Here is a 22,268-nt window from a genome sequence, read left to right as displayed (position 1 = left end):
GGTGTAATGAGGACTTTCTCATTACAATGCCACCAGCTGCTTGTCACAAGTCAAGAGGAATGATATACTGGATGTTCATTGTCGTCGTCCAATTCAAGAAGGCAACTCGAGCTTTGCTGGCAATGAGAAATTACGTAATTGAATGAAGCATACATGGAAAGAGCCAATAATCTTTGGGTGTCCCCAGGTTTAGAGGAAAGGAGGCTGATTTAAGACCACTCGGTCCAAGCGAGTCAACCGTTGGCCTGGTGAGCTCAACAGCCCAACTTCTCAATCTTGAGGATGAGCCACAAGCTATGCCTGATCACCACTAACCTGTAAATGTGTACTTCGACATACAAGATGGGACGGCAGGTGAAATCAAAGCTCAAGCTGAGGGTATATAAGAAGATCGCATGGTCTTTGGATTTTTGCATCCAGACTGAAGGAATTGAACACAAAGTGTCCATTTATTATTGAGCAATTTCTGAAAGAATTTTCAAGTGAACCCGTGTCTGGAATGACATCATTCCAGACACTCCACTTTTCATTAGACACAGATTTGCAAGGAGTTCTTGAATATCTTCATTATCTGACAGAAAAGGAGCTCAAAAACCCATTCCCACAGTTGGACATTATCATCTGATTTTCTTTACACTGCCTGTTGACATTGTGAGTGCAGAGCAATCTTTCAGTGTGTAAAGCAGGATCAAGATTTACTTGATCTCTACCATGGGTCAGACTGGTCTCTCAAACCTCGATTTGCTCTGCAAAGGGAAACAGATTATTAAAGTCTTAAATCTTACACATGTAAAAACAAGGAACTTCAATGCAGAAGGAGGCCATTAGGCCCATCAGCGTCAACATTAGGCCAAAATCTGAGTACTTCCCCATACCCCTTACTTCCAGATAACTATCCAACTCAATTTTAAAACTATCTACTGATTCTGCTGTCACTACCTTTGCAAGGACACCATTCCATGCATTCACCACTCTCTGAGTGAAGGACTCCTGCCTTACTACCCTCCTAACACTCCTCCTTTTACCCTTAAACTGTGCCTCTGCATCCTGTCAGTGTTCATTCTGCCTGAAATGTTCTTCTGTGCTTATTTTTTCTGTACCCTTCATTAGCTTTTTTGTGTTTTTTTTGTTTTTTTGTATACAAGATCGAGGCTCGTGAAAGAGCTAACATTAATCACACAAAAAGTCAAACCGACACACAAAACACAAAAAACAAGGGGAGTGGCAGACAAGATGGGAAGAGAGGGGGAAGGACACAAACACAACATTTGAGAGCAGGGACATCGGGAGGACTTGGGGGGAGGTGGGAGAGGTATAAAACATATGAACACTGCAAGGACTCTGGGGTGGATTACCGGGGGTAGAAAAGATCAAGGTTTTGGATGGGAGAAGATAAGAGATGGTGGTGAACAGCTGTTTTAAAGACCTGGAGGGAGGAGTGGGATTGAAGGGAGTGGGGGAGTTTGTTCCAGAGGCGGGAGAAAAGGGGAATGAAAGAGTGAATGTGAGCAGAGAGCCTAGATTTTGGCAGTTTAACCATAAGAGGGCTGCAGGCACATCTTGTGCGACCTGAAGGAATATTGGGGGGACAGAGCACAGAGAGAGCTGGGGGAGCAAGGCCGGAGAGGAGTCGGTCGAAGACAGAAAGACCACCAACCTGCCTGCGGTGAGTGAGTGAAAGGCCCTCGGAGTTGACTTAATCGCAGGAGATTCCAATGATTCTGAAAGCTTTGGCCTCAACAGCATGAAGCCGAGCTAGGTGTGAGGCAGGAGCACCAGCCCAGGGGGGGGGAACAGTATTCCATTGAGCTGTGGATGAAAGCCTTGTATGTGGTGAGGAGCTCAGGTGTGCCAAGGAAGGACTTTGCACAACGGTCGGCGACTGGCTTTGGAGGCCAGCTTGGAAATGTGGTTTTCCCAAGAAAGATCATGGCAGATAGTGAGACCCAAAAGCTTGAGCGACAGAACTTCTTGGAGAGGATTGTTGAGAAAGTAGATGGGAGGGTTTTCCAGTCGGTCCTTTCGGAGAGACATTGTAAGAGTGTGAGATTGTCAGGATTGAAAGACATGTTCCACTTGTTTGACCAGTCTGTGATTTTGTCCAGGTCTGCAGAGAGTGAGGAGGCTGCAGACTGCCGATCTGAGGGATGAGGAATGGAGCGGCAGATAGTGGAGTCATCAGCAAAGAGATAGAGAGGATTTTCCAGAGAGTCGGAGAGATCATTGATGAAGACCAGAAATAGCACAGGGCCCAGAACACTACCTTGGGGAACTCCAGAGCTGGGTGCCAGACCGTATCGAAGGCACGGGATATGTCAAGTGAGACAGCTCTGATTTCCTGTTTGGCATTGAGGACCTCCATCCATTGTTGAGACAGCAGAAGCAACATGTCCAGAGTAGAATGACCTGGTCTGAATCCAAATTGATGATCAGAGATCAAGCCATTGGAGAAGAGGAAGGATTTGATATCCGAAGCAATGATGGATTCCATGACTTTACTGATAATTGGGAGCAGGCTGATTGGTCTGTAGTTGCAAGGATCTGTTTTTGCACCTTTTTTGTGTAAAGCTGTAATGTTTGCTGATTTCCAAGATGCTGGCAGATGACCTTGAGCAAAAGAGAGGGCGAAAAGAACAGACGGAGGGTGAGATAGAGCAGAAGAGCAGGATTTTAGGACCCGTGGGCTGATGCCATCTGGTCCAATTGCAGAATCAGAGCTTTAACTTTAACTTCTGAGCTTTAACTGAGCTTAACTTCTCCATGAGATCCCCTCGCAGCCATCTCCTTTCTCATGTAAAAATTATTTGCTTCCTTCAGTTGCTCCTCATGGCTTAGTCTATCTAACCTTCGGACCAACCTCGTTGCTCTATGCTGTACCCTCTCCATGGCAACTATGTCCTTCCTCAGATATGGTGATCAAAACTGTAGACAATACTCCATGTGAGGCCTCACTAAATTACTGTACAGAGTTAACATTACCTCTTTTCATTTATAATTTATCCTCCAACTAATGCAACCGAAAACCCTATTAACTTTACCTGTGGCTGCCTGGCACTGTGATCCATGCCTACCCCTACATATATTACCACCCCAAGTTCCTTCTCTTGTGTCACATGCTCCAAGATTGCAGTTACATTATAGTGCCTTCAGAAAGTCACACCCCTTGACTTTTTTCATATTTTGTTGTTACAGCCTGAATTTAAAAGAGATTGAATTAAGTTATTTGTCACTCATCTACACATAATACCCAATAATGTCAAAGTGGAATTTATTTTCCAGAAATTTTTACAAAATAATTAAAAATTAAATACAGAAATATCTAATTTACATAAGTATTCACCCCTCTGAGTCAATACTTTGTAGAAGCACCTTTGGCAGCAATTAGAGTTTTGAGCCTCTGTGAGTATGTCTGTATCAACTTTGCACATCTGGATTTGGGGAATTTCCCCCATTCTTCTTTGCAGATTTGCTCAAGCTCTGTCAATTTGGATGAGGAGTGTCAGTGAACAGCAATATTCAAGTGTTTCCACAGATTCTCAATGGGATTCAAGTCTGGGCTTCGTCTGGACCACTCAAAGACATTCATGTTCTTTTTCTGAAGCCAAACCAGTGATGCGTTAGCTATATGCTTGGGGTAATTGTCCTGTTGGAACATAAATCTTCACTGCAGTCCAAGGTCTTTTGCACTCTGAAGCAGGTTTTCCTCAAGGATTTGACTGAATTTGGCTCCATTCATTGTTCCCCCCATCCTTACAAGTCTCCCAGTCCCTGCCGCTGAAAAGCATCCCCATAGAATAATGCTGCCACCACCATGCTTCATGGTAAGAATGGTGTTAGATGGGTGATGAGCTGTGTTCGGTTTCCGCCAGATGCAGCCCTTTGCATTCAGGCCAAAGAGTAAAATTTTTGTCTCATCAGACCATAGAATATTTTGTCTCATGCTCTGAGTCTTTCTTCGGCTTTTATGTAAACTCTAGGCATGCTAGCATGTGCCTTTTTCTCAGGACTGGCTTCCGTCTGGCCATTCTCCCATAAAGCCTGATTGTGAAGTGCTGCAGAGACTGGTGTCCTTCCAGCAGGTTCTCCCATCTCAGCCAAGGAACTCTGTAGTTCCGTCAGAGTGGTCTTGTGGTTAATGATCACCATCCTGATCAAGGTTCTTCTTGCCAGGTTGCTCAGTTTAGTCAGACAGCCAGCTTTCGGAAGAGTCTGGGTAGTCCCAGATTCTTCCTATTTCCTAATGATGGAGCTCACAATCCTCTTGGGAACTTTCAACACTTTATATATAGTGTTTTCCCTTCCCCAGATCTATGCCTCCTCACAGTTCTATCTCGGAGTTTTACAGATAGTTTATTGGACTTCATGGTAAGGTTTCTGCTCAGACATGCACCATCAACTGTGAGGCCTTATATAGAAAGGTGTGTTTCTTTCTTCATCGTGTCCAATCAATTGAATTGTTCACTGGTTATCGAGCTATATAGAGACATATCATAACTCCAATCAAGTTATAGAGACATATCAAGGATGATCAAAGGAAATTGGATGCATCTGAGCTCAATTTGGAGTGTCATAGCAAAGGGGCTGAATACTTCTTAACTCAAGACATTTCAGATTTTCATTTTTAATTGATTTGTAAAAAATTCTAAATAAAAGTTCCACTTTGACACTATGGGGTATTATGTGAAGATCAGTGACAAAAAACCCTCAATTTAATCCATTTTACTTTCAGGCCGTAACAAAACAGAATGCGAAAAATGTCTAGGGGTGTGAATACTTTCTGAAGGCACTGTATGTAGTCCCTATTTAATTATTCTTACCCAGCCCCAGAACCTTACATTTCTTTGTGTTGAGCTGCATCTGCAATCTTTTGCCCAATCCATTAAAGTATCCAAAATTTCAAGAATGTGATCACCCCCTCCCCTTATGCACTGGCTACCTAACCCCCAAGCTTAGTGTCATCTGAAAATTTGTAAAGCCTACTCTTAACACCACTGTCCAAATCGTTTATGTAAATTATGAATAATAGCGTTCCTAGAACTGATCACTGAGGTGCTCCACGACTTACATCCTCCCAGGTTGATATCCTCCTGTTTACAGACATTATTTGCTTCCTATCACCAAGCCAGTTTTCAATCCATTTGGCTACTCAGGCAACCCCTCCACATGTCCCCACCTTAGCCAACAGCCTTCTATGTGGTACCTTATCAAAAGCTTTTTGAAAGTCTAGACTCTAGATCAACGACATCCACTGCACTTTCCTCATCCACTCAGTCAGAAACTGCTTCATGGAACTCCAATAAATTTAGTAAACACTTTTACGGCAGCCCATAAGGCAAAGCCGTCTAGAACAGTGTTTGTCCGTCTGTATGTATGCCCCTATCAAACATATACTAATCAGAGCTGAGGATCTGGTCACATGACAGGGTGATGTGATTATGTCTGATGTCATTACGGCGGTACGCAGCTGACTCTCCACACTCCGCCATTTTGATTCCAATTTCGTTCAGGCCGAACATATTGTCGAACCTGTCATATATCACAATCGCCATGCTCTACCTTTACGTATTTCATTCAGTGTTAAACACAAACAAACCGATTGTTAAAATGATCACAGGTGGACAAAATCTTGTTTCTCACAGTCTGAGAGTCCTTTATGTGCTTTTTTGCAAACTCCAAGTGGGCTTTCATGTGTCTTTCACTAAGGAGAGGCTTCCGTCTGGCCACTCTGCCATAAAGCCCAGATCGGTGGAGTGTTGCAGTGATGGTGGTCCTTCTGGAAGTTTGTCCCATCTCCACACAGGATCTCTGGAGCTCAGCCAGAGTGACCATCGGGTTCTTGTTCACCCCTCTTACCAAGGCCCTTCTCCCCCGATTGCTCAGTTTGGCCAGGCGGCCAGCTCTAGGAAGAGTCCTGGTTGTTCCAAACTTCTTCCATTTAAGAATTATGGAGGCCAATGTGCTCTTGGGAACCTTCAATGCAGCAGAATCTTTTTTTGTAGGCTTCCCCAGATCTGTGCCTCGACACAATCCTGTCTCTGAGCCCTGCAGGCAGTTCCTTCGACCTCATGGCTTGGTTTTTGCTCTGATACGCATTGTCAGCTGTGAGACCTTATATAGACAGGTGTGTGCCTTTCCAAATCATGTCCAATCAATTGAATTTACCACAGGTGGACTCCAATCAAGGTGTAGAAACATCTCAAAGATGGTCAAGAGAAATGGGAGGCACCTGAGCTAAATTTCAAGTGTCTTAGCAAAGGGTCTGAATACTTATGTCAATGTGATATTTCAGTTTTTTCTTTTTAATAAATTTGCAAAACTTTCTAAAATCCTGTTTTCTCTTTGTCATTATGAGATATTGAGTGTAGATTGATGAGGAAAAAAATGAATTTAAATGATTTCAGCAAAAGGCTGCAACATAACAAAATGTGAAGAAAGTGAAGGGGTCTGAATACTTTCTGAATGCAGTGTATATAGATTACAGTAGATCTTTCCTCAGTTCTGTAAGTAAAACTTCCCTCATGGATGTCGGGATTCCTCCAAATTTCTTTGTTTAATTTTATAAACAGCATTAGCGACTGTTTAAAAAGCTAATCATATGTGTTTGTGGTTTATAATATTTTACAAGCCTGGCTATGCTGCTGTTAGACTTTTTGTCTGTTTTTAATTATTCAAATGTTTTCTATCCATTCCTTAATTAATTATGCCAACCTATGACTGTAGTCAAACGAATCAGTCGTCTTCTTCTTTCCTTCCAATTTTTTTTACATGGGGTGATGAGGCCTAATGGTATCAAGTGGTATCAAGTTTCTGCTGCCTCGCCTTTTATACAATACCCCTCCACAACCCTCCATCCCCAGCCAACTCTCCCACCACCCCCACCTTGCTGACATCCCTCCTCGCACAAAATTGCCATCTCACAAAATTGCCATCTCACAAAATTGCCATCTCCTCCTCGCACAAAATCAGCTGAGGTTCACCTCTTTTCCTCTTACCTTACATCCTCAACTAATCCACTTTCTTTGTCATTCTGTCTTCCTCCATCTCCCTGTCAAGCTTATGCTCACATCAATCTCTTCTCTCAGTTCATCCATCCTTCTCCCATCCACCCTCTTTACTTCTGCAATCTTCCTGACCAAGTTGTTTTGGCAGACCTGCAGCCTACCTTGTTGCTTCTCTGTCATTGCTACCATCTCTAGACCGTAAAGGGAGGCCGGTGTTACACAAGACCGTCGAACATTCCCTTTAAATGTCCTTGATATATTCCTACCTGCCAGGAGTCCCTTCATTTTTCTCAATGCACATGTACCCACCTATATTCTCCTCTTCACCGCTGCCTCTGAACTACCATCTTGACACTTTCTGCATAGATACTCAAATTTGCCTCCCTACAACACAACAACAACATGCATTTTAAGGCCATTTTCCCTGCAAGAGCGGAGGTTAGCCTTGCAGTCCCCAGAACAATCTTCTCCATTTTTGGAAACAATCAAATTTGCCTCCCTACCGGCTCTTATTCCCCTCTAAACTGTTGTTCAGCTCCTTTCTCTGCCGTCTGACCCACATTACCTCAGGTCTCTCTGGGCTAAACCTCAACCCACATCTCTCGGGTGCATACTTCCAATACTTACAATGAATGGTGAATTAAATAAGTTTCTGGCAAAGCCAATATCAGGAAAATAAAATGGCTGTCTGTTTTGCAGCGGTGTGACTGCTTGTGGAGTTTCCAAGGATATACAAGTGTGGAAGGGCTGTAGAACCTTCCACTGAGGCTCCGTGACATCTGTGACCAGCTGATATTTCTTTATTTTTGTTCAATGACAGTATAATTTCAGTGTTGGCAAATGTGCATGTGGATGCATTTCAACACCCAATACTTCTTTCTCCTCACCTTGCTTTCTCACCATGGCATTTTTCCCTCAAATGGATTACACTTTAGTCATTTGCCACAGAGACTCTGCCATTCTTCGGTATAGTACCATGGATGTTGTGCTACCAATAAAATTCATGCAGGATGAATAGAACACCAAGTTTCGGCCGATTCCGTACACTTTGTTGGTGAAAGGACCAAATAGTTATCTCAGAAATTTGGGAGAGAAGAAGGCAATTTACAGCAACTGTCTTCTTTCTTTTCTTCCTCATAGCAAATGCTTGCAACAAACAGTCCAGGAAATGAGGGCAAAAAACATGAAATCTGTTTCGGAAAAAAACATGAATGAAGAAATGAACCATCAGCTTTTCCTGGAGACCCTATCTTGTAAATAATAATAATAAAAAAACAGTTGAAGGTTCCACTGGTGGTCAATGGCTACCCCATAAGTGTGCTTCTTGCTGCCATTATATCTGTCCTTTCACGTGTTCCACAACACCTTACGTGGATGCATGAAACACGATCATGGTGGATATTTTGTCTGTTGCCTTATTTTCCTGGGATGTCAGAACACATTGGGAAAAATTATATTTACTGCCAGTATGAAAGTTTTTTTTTACCAGCTCATTTGCACTCTCAGGCACCTCGTAATGAGAGTGAAGGAGGAAGTGCCATGGGAATAATGTAGGGATGTGATATCATTCATTTTGCATCTGGAATGTGCAGCACAATATGTAGAGGATGCTGTGGCAGAGTTTTGGACAATTGGCTTAAATAGCATGGTAGATACACCAATTCATTTAGGTGATGGGGAAACTTGATTTGGAGAATGAGACTGGCAAGGTAAAATGCTCCTGGAAGGGACCTCAAATAAGCTCAAAATGTACTTTTCTTGGAGGTAATTTTTCTTCTTTTCTATGAGATTTATTGAAAGTTTTAAAACTAAAACAAGAATTACTTTTATTTGCCATCAATGAAGCAGGTTAATTTTCAAGCCTCCGTGTGTCTTCATTAACGAAGGCACACGGAGGAGACTAGATGTAAAACTTGATGCACAAACTTAACAAGAAGAGCAAAAGGCAAGTGAATGAGAGAGATGAAGGAAAGGAGGTAAAAGGAGAGAGGTGGGGAGAAGGAGGTGTGATTGTAAAGGGTTGTGTAGAAAGAGATTTAATGGGTAAACTAGAACGGCACAAAGTAGAGCGCGTACCTCCGCCAGGCTGAACAGTTCACATTTTGTATCCCTCTGATAGGCCAAATCTAGATCCTGAACCAGAACCAAAATCTAATCGCTTGTTCTTATCACCAAACCAACTCATCCATCTAGTTTTGTGATAACCCGTACACAACGTTTTGAGATATACCATGTATCGTTTATGGCCCCAACTCTCAATGCTGAAGAATCACTTAAAAAATTATAGTGTCTGGATCCAGATCTCCAGCTAAATCGAATCAATTCGTCCTTATCAGATGCACAACCTGTTCACACGATACTGCTACCACCTGCACAGACTTCCTCACACATCTCAATGCTCGCCATCCTGCATTCACTTTTGAGATGGTGCAATTGAGGCCAAAAATATTGGCACCCTTGCACTTTTTTCAAATAATGCACCATTCTTCCAGAAAATTGTTTAAATTAAATAATATTTTGGTATCCACAAATGTATTTCTTTGATCTGCAGTAGAACAAAACAAAAAAGCTGAAAAAATTACTAAATCTTAGCTTATTCCACAAATAATTCCTAAAATGTCCCAGACAATAATATTGGCACCTTTTAGAAGTTGTTAGAAATAATTAGATATCAAGCAGGTGATTCTCCTTTACTTTGGAATTGAACTCACCTTTGATGAGTTGCAGGTGCCTGCAATATAAAAATCACTCCTTCAACCAGTTGGGATAGAAAGGGAGTCATTCTGCTGTTTTGTGTCACTGTGTGTACCGCAATGAGCATGGAGAAAAGAAAGAAAACCAGAGAATTGTTTCAGGAGGTCAGACACAAGATTGTAGTCAAGCATGGGCAATCTCAAGGCTATAAGTCCATCTGCAAGGCTATAATAAAAGGGGGTTCTATGGTAGGAGACCCAGGAGGACCCCACTGCTGAGAGAGAGACAAAAGAAATCCCGACTGGAGTTTGCCAAAACACACCTGAACAAGTCAAAATCCTTCTGGGAGAATGTCCCGTGGACAGGTGAGACCAAATTAGACCTTTTTGGTAAAGCACATCATCTCTATTTTTACAGAAAACAAAATGAAGCCTTCAAAGAAAGGAACACCTTCCTTACAATCAAACATGGAGGAGGTTCAGTGATGTTTTGGGGTTCCTGTGCTGCCTCTGGCACCGGGTACTTTGAATGTGTGCATGGCAGCATGAAATCAGGAGATTACCAAGACATTTTGGAGCACAATGTTCAACGTCGTGTCAGAAAGCTGGGTCTCCGTGGAAGGTCATGGGTCTTGCATCAGGACAATGACCCCAAACAGACTTCAAAAAACACCCAGGATTGGTTCAAGACAAAACGCTGAACTGTTCAGAAGTGGCCAGCAATGAGTCCAGATCTAAATCCCATTGAACACCTGTGTAGAGATCTGAAAACAGCAGTTGGGAGAAGGCACCCTTCAAATCTGGAAGAACTGGAGCAGTTTGCACAAGAAGAATGGGCCAAACTGCCAGTAGAGAGATGTAGGAAGCTCATTCATGGCTATAGGAAGCGCTTGACTGCAGTTATTTTGTCCAAGGTCTGTGCTACCAAATATTAAGTTGAGGGTGTCAATAATTTTGTCAATGCCATTTATTTTTATTTTCTAATTTAAAAGAATATACAGTATTAAGTTCTAAATCAAAAACAAAGGTTCTATAATATTAACAGTGAAATAAATAATTGTGGAGACCAAATACTTTTGTCAATTTCAACTTATATTTGGAGAAAATTGAGAGTTATTTGAAAAAAGTGCAAGGGTGCCAATATTTATGGCCACTACTGTATACTTCTTTTTCTAGATGTCTTAGTTGAGAAGACTGAGGATGGATTATGGACTACAGTCTACCTACCGCAAGTCTACCATCACCGGGCAGTGTACATGGTGGGACTCTTTCAGCTCAACATGCTACAAGATTGCCCTTATTAACACCCTTGTTAATAGAGTGTTGGCCATCTGATCACCCTGTCCACTTGCTGCTGAAATTGAGGACATCAAAATCATTCTCCGTGACAACAGCTACCCTGAATGACTCATCTGTGGGTTCATACAGCGCAGAAATTGCCAATCGTTCAAAGTATACTTTCTTTGCCCGGGAGAGGTAAAAACTCTCAAAAGTTTGAACAACAGGTGAAACAGGCGGCTTCACCGTGTTACAACTCCATTGCAACTCGAGTGCTTTTTACTACCCACAAATTGCTCCCCTCAGTTTAAAAAGATGTGCTCCCTCTCTGCTCATGTGATGCCAGGTATGTAGGTAGTATATCCCTCAGATTGGAGGAGCAGATCAAGCAGCACATCCCATTGGCAATCTGTAACAAGATAGAACAAACAGAGATTGCAGACCCTCACCAGGACATGTTTGTGTGGTGTATTTTGTGTGGTGTTTATATTAGCTGCTGTGTTTAATTTGTGTGGTTTATTGACGACTTAGATTTATGTTCAATCCAATACGGCTGCCAAACCATGTGGCTGAATACGTCGTCAATTTAATTCTCCCATACAATTTTTGAGTACATCACGCTCAAGAAATTTCAAACTGATCTGATCAAGCGTTCTACTTATTTAATTGTGACGTCATAATGAAGGCAGTGATGACATCGTCATGAATATATGTTGGTCCCCATGGGAGTACTTGCCAATGAGCCATGTTTCCATGTTTTCTATGGAGCAGTTTCGTAGATATAGAGGTGCAAAGTTTTTCGGTTTTTCGAAGATGGCGCCCATACCACGTGACCAATGACGTCATAATTATCATTAAAAATTATGCAGGAGTTGCTCCTATGGTGAATGTTTTTTGTCAATAGGACCAACAGTTACAGAGAAAACATACTCACGTTCTGTGCGGACAAATAAACAAACTGACCCAAATGAAATACCCTCTCCTCTGGTGAGGGTAAAAACTTGGATATCGGTCGGTCGTCATATACAACCAACTCGTGCATGCAAGAATCCAACACGAATGCCTGCTCAGAAAAGTGATTCTGCCATTGGTCAGCACCTCCTGAACAGTCCTGAATGTGCCCAAGACCATCACGCTGTATGGTTCCAGATTGTGGCGCGTGCACGTACCGAAGCACATTTACGTGTTATTGAAGCCACATTGATACACACACGAGCTCCTGTTCTTTGTAAACAAAAAGGGTTTGTGCAAACACTGCATTTGTTCTGAACTGGTTCCATTATAATGGGATGTCTCAGGTTTCTTCAATGCCTCGTCGCCATGATGTGTGTATTCGTGTCTGTAACAGTCCTAAGAGCCTGTCCCTAAATGTATGAGCAAATAAATTGTTTTCTTTTACATCTGCATATCCTGTATTCTTGCGTGTATCCTGACTTTTCTAATGTCAGACAGAAAAACCTCAAAAGGTGCCTGGATGCATCTGTGAAGTGAGGAGCTGAGTGCAACATTGATCACTGATTGCTTTGGATTAAATGAAAGATAACAGGAAAAAGGGCTATGGTTGAGAAGCATGGGGAAGTTTGATGTGACAAAGTTACCAGGCAGAAGTGTGGATGATGGAGGGGAAAATACCACCAGGGTCTTTCTCAAAAATACATATACAGCAGCGCCAGAGAAGCACGGGTCTAAACTGGTACAGCAAACGAGAAGTGATCTGCAAAAACACTGCACTAAGTGAGACAGCACAGTCTAAGATCAACTCTGAACATCTACAACATTCCAACTGCCATGAAATTAAGAGCTGGAGAAGTCAATTGGGAAGTTGAAGAATGGAAAGATTGGTGGCCATTCTTATTATTCTCCTGTAAATACAGAGAGAGAGAGAGAGAGAGAGAGAGAGAGAGAGAGAGAGAGAGAGAGAGAGAGAGAGAGAGAGAGAGAGAGAGAGAGAGAGAGAGAGAGTGTGTGAGTGTGAGTGTGTGTGTGTGTGTGTGTGCACATGCGCAGAAAGACTTTAATCCATTTCTAAATGCTTAAATCATCTTGCACTAAGTGGCCTAGCACTGGATGCGAGATTGATTGTCAAAGGTTCGCTAAGTCATGCAAAGATGCTCACCAAGCAGTAAGGGAGGCCAAACATGCCTGGTTTCAGGCCAAAGCAGATGAATCCCAGAAGGGCACACATTTGGAGGGAAAAGAAAGTCTGGCATAACATCAGAGACATGCACTGTAGGCAAAAGTGTCTTGTTCCAATTAGATCATTATTTTTCCTCTACATCATTGAAGCTCATGAAAGAATAAAGGATGAAGATATAAATGCCTGAATCACAGCCAAGCACACCAGTTGTGTTTGAGGAATCTCACAAGGATACAGACTATCCAAAGCCAATTCAATGCAGCATAGTTGGAAAAAAATCTCAGATAGTGACCACCCAGGATACATATTGCAGAACTGTCATAAAAAGAAGAGCTGGAGAGGTCAAATGGAGAGTTGATGAATGGAAAAAATTGTGGCAGTTCTGATAATTTCCCTAAAATGCTGAACACTTTCTTGACCTGCTAATTTTTTAGACAGTGTGGTGGGAGAACAAGTTCCCCATCCCAAAGAAAGGGGACTTCAGCAGAGGTGGCAACTAGTGGGGTATTGCCCTGTCGAATGTAGTAGGGGAAGTGGCTATAGGGCACTACATTGATGTTGGTATTGTCAAGTCCGTAGTCGATGAAGACCAGCCTTGGACAGATAGCCGAACGTTACTTTAACTCCGAGGCGTATTTCGAAACTTGGCGGGATTTTCTTTTCACGCGCGCGGGAAAGGCCCGACTCCTTATCTAATCGGACAGCCGCCACGGGTTTTATTACTCGACCCACGAACACAGAAACATGACAAATGAAAAATGCCACAATAATAAATTTTGTCAAGTCAAGCACGATAAGGCTTCGGGCCTTTCTCGCGCGCGCGAAAAGAAAATCCCGCCAAGTTTTTTAAAATGAAAATCAAGTACGGCAAAATAAAGATTGAGGTCAAATAAATCCTACGGTGAGACGTCTCCACTCAGACACGAAACACACAAGGGGAAAGATTAAATAAAAATAAATGTTTTAAGCCGGCCCGCACTCAGCTTTGTGTTTCAAATGGCCTCTAGGCGCCTGGTGGTCGTTGGAAGTCCGTGCAGTCACCCACGCCAGAAACGCTCCAACAAATGGCACCAAAAACGCCCAGGCGTGATCAAGCAGCCAACCGGCCCTTCCCCGCTTCCACCGCCAAGTGAGACGCGGCTCTCGCCTCCCCCGACAAGCACCACAGTCAATAAGACCCCCTCCTCCAATGTTGAAAAAGCTCCCCAACGCTCCGACACGTCTCCTCACCAGCGCATCCGAGACAACAGCGCCCACTCGAGACATCGAGGTGGGCTTATGCTTCGCGTCACACGGTTCATGCTAATTTACACAATCCTGACTTCACTAAGGTATTTCATTACCTACCCCCACAAACGTAATAGTATTGTCAGATGGAAAACCTCAAAAGATGTCTGTGAAGCAAGGGGCTGAGTACACCACCTACCACTGATTACTTCGGATTAAAATACAGATGACAGGAAAAAAAGGCTGTCAAAGACCCCTGGGGAAGATTATCTCCTGGTCTTTCTCAGCATCCTCCGTAGGGGGCGGGGGGGGGGGGGAATCAATCAACAAGAGAGGCTACAGAAGGTAGCTGAAGAAGAATTGCCTGAGCCTCATTGTGAATTCAGAAATGGATGGAGCTGCTCAGACTTATCTATTGTACACAAATATGTAGAGAAGTTTTGGGAGCACAGAGCAACAATCGTTCTTTCTCTTTGATGACCAAAGGCTTGGGATTTTGTATCACATTCTGCAATGTGTAAACAAGGTGTACCCAATCAAACCAACTGAACTCATCCAATCCTTTCATCAAAATAAACAGTGTGATATTTGTTCCATTGGAGGACATTGATGTGAACAATGGGCTAAGACCGGGAATTTGCACGGCACCCATCCTGTTGATCCAGTATGTTTGCTTTAGAGGGGAAGACTGGAAGAAATACACGAGTTGATGAGGACAAGCTAAATAAACCTAAAGTGTAAACTTCACAGGAAGTTGTTGTGAAGATGCAATATATGCACAATGGTGAAGATACACAGCTGACCACCTGCCAATTTGCTGATGATGCAGCATTCCTTGCCAGGGTCAGGTGTCGTTATGAGAGAAGTGTGGAAGAGTACCAGCCAGTAAATGGAGACTATCAGTTAGTATTCTCAAAAGCAAGCACATAGTAACTGGCATAGAAACAATAAAAATGACAAAATTGGTTGGAGGATTGCATCTGCAAGTCAATTTCCATATCTGATCATTTTGACTCAGATGTCGAAAGGCGATTTGCCCAACCATCCAAAACTTTTGTCGAACTATCCAAGGCATTGTTAAGAGTCAAGACAAATAACCTGAGATTGAAAAGTAAAACCTGAAAGTGAAGACTAAAAAGAAAGTAGACGAGACATGCATGCTGTCAGTGATGTTATGACTGAATGTTGGACACCCCCTTTGGAGCTTGTGAGAAGACTAGCCTAGTTTTGTCGCAGATGCATAAGCACTATACTAGGTGTGTGTGTGTGTGTGTGTGTGTGTGTGTGTATGCATTTCTTATCAAACTGCAGCACTTAAACAGTCACCTATAGTTGTAATGTTGAACATCTGTATACACTGCTCACGTGAAATGTAGCACGGTACTTTTTATTTGATGAAAATATATGGCATGGTTAACAAGAATATCAATTACAGCGTCTCCTTTCGTGAAGAAATGGCAGAAGTATTGATGCCAAAGCAGTGGTTTGTAAAAGATTACCAATTGTAACAATTGTAGAGCGAGAAAAAAAGGAACAACAAATGGAGCTTGAAATTTCAAATGGAGCAGTTCTTAAACTGCTTGCTCCACAAGATAAGTACAACACTGGCCAGTTATATTACTTTTGAAATAAAGAAAGAAAAAAGCATTTCAGAGAGCGAGTGTAGTGTTAATTTGCTTCTCCCTCTCTCGCTCTCGCTCTCGCTCTCTCTCTCGCTCCACCGTATTGTGTGTATTTATTGCCTTGCCATTTCATTTGCAGCGAATGGGAGTTTGTCCAGGGTATCGAGGAAAACTCATCGACTCTTCTTCATAAATGTATCGACAGTGGGACACCGCATCTGTTACACAGTCGTATTCCCAGCAAAACTCGATGCAAATCTGTGGCCACGTGCTGCATACAAAAGAAGAAGAAGAAGAAGAAAAGAATAATATGCAACTCCCTCCCCATGAATCACCCGACTCATTTTATAAGTCAAGCCAATAATAAAACGCAGGCTAGCCATCTCAAGGGCTCAAAGCAGGTCTGGTATGTCTGAGCTCTCCTGCGATCTCCAATAAACAAGGAATAAATCCATTTTTCTTTCCTCTGCTCGGTGTGAATCATCATTATAAGAGAGTTTATCACAACGCATGACTAAGTAATTACTGGAGCTCAATTCGCTCTGTTAGTGTTTTATTAACACTATCATTAAAGCCGTTGATTTGGAAACGACTTCCCACCTTATCAGGGGGTTTAATAATAAAGATGTAAATAAATGTAAGAAAATGATTTATTCCAAACACACTTACGATTTCGAAATGCTAAGATGATCAACTTTCAACCTGGCAAAACTTTCACCTAGTCCTAAAATAAGAGAACCTTTTCACGGGACCACTGTAGAGGGGGGGGGGGGGGAGTAGGGTGGGAGGGGTATCACGATCAGGTGGAAAAATGTATTTTTCTTCCCCCATTGGGTGTTTTTTAGGAGACACCATCTCCGTAATGGATGGCCATTGGCTTCCGAAGGGAGCTCATCCGCCCTTTGTCAGGTGTTGTTTTTAGTCCTGGCAAGTGTCACTGTCACCCTCCCCACCAGCAAAGCCAATGAGGGGTGTGTCAATTTGGTCGCCAACAACCTGGGTTACCAACTGATACTCATTTTGCCAACCTCGGGAGGATGACAGGCTGATCAACCCACTTGGTGCACGGCAGGAGCTCAAAGATCAAAACCCAAAGATCTTACGCCAGCCACGTTAACCATGAAGCCAACACCAGGGGTGTGTTCAGTTACCACCTTTTTGTAGAGCACTCTCCAAGTGACTTCACCACTCAAGCAAGCACTTTATTTGAAACCGTTGATAAGGAACGACTTTATTAGCAAGTAACGAAACACATCCCAGGCCTACCCCGTGCAGTCTTCAAGTGTATGCCTCAATTTTAATTAAATAATGATTTTTTTTTTTAATTGTTCAAAAATGCAAAAGTTTAGTGCTACCGACGCAGTCTTATACATCACCCTTATACACTGTAATAACAGGACGTTGAGTCGCAGTTTAGGAGATGAAGGCTTTAGGTCAATTGGCATCTTCTTTACTCCAACCCTCTCACATGCCCCGCCCTATCATGCTATATGTTGATATATATAGCATTGTTTTGAAAGTATTATGAATGCGATTTGTGTTCTACAGTTTTGAAGTATATAATTCAATTTGTAACAAGAAAGAGCAATCAGAGCTTGCAGACCCTCGCCAGGAGGTGTTTGTGAGGTGTATTTTGTGGGGTGTTTTTGTACATTCTTTCATTATTTTGTACAACCCCACTTTCATCAGACATGCGTGACACATGACGTCCTCTTTATAAAAATGAATTCAGTATTGTATTTTAAATCTATATTTTTAAATGAGGATGTCCTTGGGGTCTTTGCGGTCCCCGGGGTCTTTTGCATCCTCGGAGTCTTTTGGATCATCAGGGTCGTATGGCTCTTTTGTGTCTTCGGAGTCTTCAGGGTCTTTTTGAGTCCTCGGGGTTTTTTGGGTCTTCTGAGTCCTCAGGGTATTTTGGGTCCTTGGGGTCCTCTGCTTCTTCATGGCATTTAAGGATCTTCGGGTATGTTGGGGGTCTTGTTGGTCTTAAATGTTCCTCAAAGGTCCAATGGGTCTCAGCAGTCCAAAGTGTCGAAAGGTACCCTCCAAAACTTCCCCATCACCCCTCCCCTCCAAAACTTCCCCATCACCCCTCCCCTCTAAATCTACCCCCTTGCCCCTCCCCTCCAAACCATCCCCATCACCCATCTCTTTCAAATCTTCCCCCTTGCCCCTCCCCTCCAAATCTTCCCCATCACCCATCCCTTTCAAATCTCCCCCCTTGCCCCTTCCCTCCTAAACTCCCCCCACACCCCTCCCCTCCAAGACTCTCCCTCACTCCTCCCCTCCTAGACTCCCCTCACCCCTCCTCCTCAAAGCGTCCTCCCCGCTTCTTCCCCCTTCCAACTTTCACCTTCATCTCCCTCAACCTTCTGCCTCACTCTTCCCCCTCCTCAAATAACACCTCACTGCGCCTCACCCAATCAACATCAAACCTTTTGTCCGCCCCATTCTTCCCTTTCTCCAAGCTATTCTGAAATCTCTGACACACCTTCAACAGCCCTCTCTACCTCTTCCTCCTCTTCCACATCTTACCCTACCGCTCCCCCCCAGCCCCCCTGTTCTGTATCCGATGCTCCCCCTTCCTCTTCTTTAACAGTATGGACCTCAAACATCCGGGGCCTTCGCTCAAACTTGACTGATCTCTCCATACATGTTGCTTCTGACAAACCAGACGTGATCTGCTTAACAGAAACTTTCCTCCTTCATGATGTCTCTGATTCTTTGGTATCTCTCCCAGGTTACTTCCTCCCAAATGGTTTTAGCGATTTTAGTCACTTCCAGTCTATCAATAATATGATAGACCTGAGCCTCGTCCTGGAGGTTGGGTTGCTATCTTTATTTAAAAAAAACTCTCTTCCTCACTCGCCCTGCACTGCCCTCTCTCCACCTCACCCCCAGGAATACCTTTGGCTACGGCTTCCCCTTCGCTCCCACCTTTTGTTCATATGTGTGTTGTACCGTCCACCAAACAGTGATGACTCCATCTACATCTCGCTGTCTGATAATATGGACCAACTTCTATCTACCCATCCCAACGCTCTCTTCCTCATATGTGGTGATTTCAATTGTCACCATGCCAGTTGGCTGGGTGTGGGTACCTCTCTCACCAGCCATGGCTCTTCAGCAAAGGACTTCTGTGACTCACTGGGACTGACACAATCTGTCAATTTCCCGACCCGGATCTCAGCCAATGGAGCATCTTCTCTTCTGGACTTGGTTATGACTAACTTCCCTGAAAATGTCTGCTGCTCTTCTTCTGCTCCAATCGGCTCATCTGATCATGTGCTTGTTAAAGTGGACATCTCTCTGACCATTCTCAGAGAGCCTCCTCAGCGTCGACGAGTCTGGCATTTCACACAAGCCAACTGGCACAGTCTTCAAGCAGCCATCAATCATCTGGACTGGTCTCCCATCTCTACCGCTTCTGACATCAACTCATCCTGGGAATTCTTCCAAAGTAAATTGCTCTCTCTCATGCACAGATTTATCCCATCTCGTCTTCAGTTGTCATACCCTTCCTCCCATCCATGGTACACGGATTCTTGTGGTGAGGCTATTGCACAGAAACAACTTGCTTTCGGCTCCTGGAAAGCAAATCCAACGGAAGGAAATCTCTTTTCCTTTCACAAAGCCCGAAACAAGTGTGTGTCCACCTTCAGGAGAGCCAGGAAACAATATCTCTCCGTTCTCAGGACTGAACTCTCTTATCTGTCTCCCTCTTCCAAATCCTGGTGGCGTCTGGTCAAATCTGTTTCTGGTGTTTGTTCCCCCCCATCCCCTCCCTCACCTCAAACGGCCACACGGCTGACTCCGCACGTGAAAAAGCTGAATGCCTCAACTGTGTTTGCCTCGAAATCTTGTGTCCCAAACCCATCCCTCTCTGTACCCACCATACCCAGTCGTACCCAGCTCCTCCTAGACTCTGTCCTTTCCTCCTGACAAGGTGGAAAAGTTTCTGTCAACCCTCGACTCTGATTCTGCAAATGGACCTGACGGCATCAGCCAACGGGTCCTAAAATCCTGTACTTCCGCTCTTTCACTCCCTCTCTCTGTTCTCTTCACCCTCTCTTTTGCTCAAGGTCATCTGCCATCTGCTTGGAAATCTGCCAAAATCACCGCTTTTGCACAAAAAAGGTGCAAAAACAGATCCCAGCAACTACAGACCAATCAGCCTTCTCCCAATTATCAGCAAAGTCATGGAATCCATCATTGCTTCAGATATGAAATCTTTCCTCTTCTCCAATGGCTTGATCTCTGATCATCAATTTGGTTTCAGACCTGGTCACTCTACTCTGGACATGCTGCTTCTGCTTTCTCAACAATGGATGGAGGTCCTCAATGCCAAACAGGAAATTAGAGCTGTCTCCCTTGACATATCACGTGCCTTCGATACGGTCTGGCACCCCACTCTGTTCACCAAACTCTCCTCTTTTGGTATCCATGGAAATCTCCGCGCATGGCTGGCGGACGTCCTCTCTAGTCGTAGTCAACATGTGGCCCTGAATGGGTTTCTCTCATCTCCTCTTCCTGTTCAGGCTGGAGTTCCCCAAGGCAGTGTTCTGGGCCCTGTGCTTTTTCTGGTCTTCATCAATGATCTCTCTGACTCTCTTGAAAATCCTCTCTAACACTTTGCTGAGGACTCGACTCTCTGTCGCTCCATTCTTCATCCCTCAGATCGGCAGTCTGCAGCCTCCTCACTCTCTGCAGACCTGGACAAAATCACAGACTGGGCAAACAAGTGGAACATGTCTTTCCATCCTGTCAAATCTCACACTCTTACAATGTCTCTCCGAAAAGACCGACTGGACAACGCTCCCATCCACTTTCTGAATAATCCTCTCCAAGAAGTTCTGTCACTCAAGCTTTTGGGTCTCACTATCTGCCATGATCTTTCCTGGGAAAACCACATTTCAAATCTGGCCTCCAAAGCCAGTCGCCGACTGGGCATCCTCCGTCGTGTGAAGTCCTTCCTTGGCACACCTGAGCTCCTCACCACATACAAGGCTTTCATCCGCAGCTCAATGGAATACTGCTCTCCCCTCTGGGCTAGTGCACCTGCCTCACACCTAGCTCGGCTTCACGCTGTTGAAACCAAAGATTCAGAATCATTGGAATCTCCCGCGATGAAGCTAACTCCAAGGGCCTCTCACTCACTCACCGCAGGCAGGTTGGTGGTCTTTCTGTCTTCTACCGACTCCTCTCTGGCCTTGCCCCCCCCCCTCCCAGCTCTCTCTGGGCTCTGTCCCGCAAATATTCCTACAGGTCGCACAAGATCTGCCTGCAACCCTCTTATGGTTAAACTTCCAAAATCAAGACTCTCTGCTCACCTTCACTCCTTCATTCCTCTTTTCTCCCGCCTCTGGAACAAACTCCCTCACTCTCTTCAATCCCACTCCACCCTCCAGGTCTTTAAAACAGCTGTTCACCACCATCTCTTATCTGCCCCCATCCAAAACCTTGATCTTTTCTACCTCCGCTAATTTCATCCCAATACCACTTTTTTGAAATACCAACTTCTGTCCTGGAAGTCCTTGGTGTCCTTGTGTTTTATACTTCTCCCACCCCCCCCCCCCCCTTCCCACGCCTCCTCCCCCCAAGCCCTCTCCCTCCCACACATCTCCCTGCTCTCAAATGTTGTGTTTGTGTGCTTCCCCTTCTCTCCCCATCTTGTCTTCCGGTCCCTCTTTTTATATATTTTGTTTGTCTGGTTGATTTGTTTGTGAAGTAAATGTAAATGTTAGCTCTTTCACCAGCCTCGATTCAGTATACAAAAAAAAAAGAAAAAAAAAGTACATTCCAATAGTACATAATTAATAGACGTACGTAATTAATAGACAGGATGCCACTGACTTCAAACAGTACATTATAATTAATAAATATCTTGAAAACTCACATGGCTGGAGAAGATAATATAAAGTATCCTTTCTTCTTCCAACAATAACTTCTGGCTTCCAGACCGTAAGACCAATCATATTTAAATTTTAAACAGGTATTCTGCTTTACGACTACTACAGTACTTTGAAGTTGCACATCGATCAATGAAGCAGTTCAAGAGATAGAATTTTTAAAACACTTTCGTTCAATCCAATATTGTCGTCAAACCATGTGACATGACTTATTCAAGGACAGCAAGGTGTACGCAAGGCATGGAGAACATATGTTTGAAGTTTCCATTCGATCTGTTCAGCCGTTCTAGAGGAGTGGCTTTTTAAACTTTTATTCGTCAAAAAACCATAGCCGCCAAACCATGTGACCTATGACGTCATGGTCATGGAACGTTTTGTTTGTCATGGGTATTCGACCA

At 43.7% G+C, this 22,268-nt stretch overlaps 1 protein-coding gene across 2 annotated transcripts in view; it reads left to right on the top strand.

Moving 5' to 3' along the window:
• Nucleotides 1-16,114, top strand: part of LOC137421720 (teashirt homolog 3-like) — a 41,773-nt gene extending 25,659 nt beyond the window's left edge. Inside the window, exon 3 of one of the 2 annotated variants that reach the window (XR_013621693.1) lies at nt 16,098-16,114. The gene's annotated coding sequence lies outside the window, so the exon portion shown is untranslated. Of the gene's footprint in view, nt 1-10,870; nt 12,322-16,097 lie in introns of those variants that run through there. The other variant, XM_068108041.2, reaches the window with a different exon arrangement.
• Nucleotides 16,115-22,268: the final 6,154 nt, after the last annotated feature.

This window comes from Myxine glutinosa, unplaced genomic scaffold (assembly GCF_964187855.1).
Source record: "Myxine glutinosa unplaced genomic scaffold, kmMyxGlut1.1 SCAFFOLD_2622, whole genome shotgun sequence".
NCBI classification, from domain to species: domain Eukaryota; kingdom Metazoa; phylum Chordata; class Myxini; order Myxiniformes; family Myxinidae; genus Myxine; species Myxine glutinosa.
Note: the sequence above shows the minus strand (reverse complement) of the source record. Positions and strands in the feature narration are given on the sequence as shown.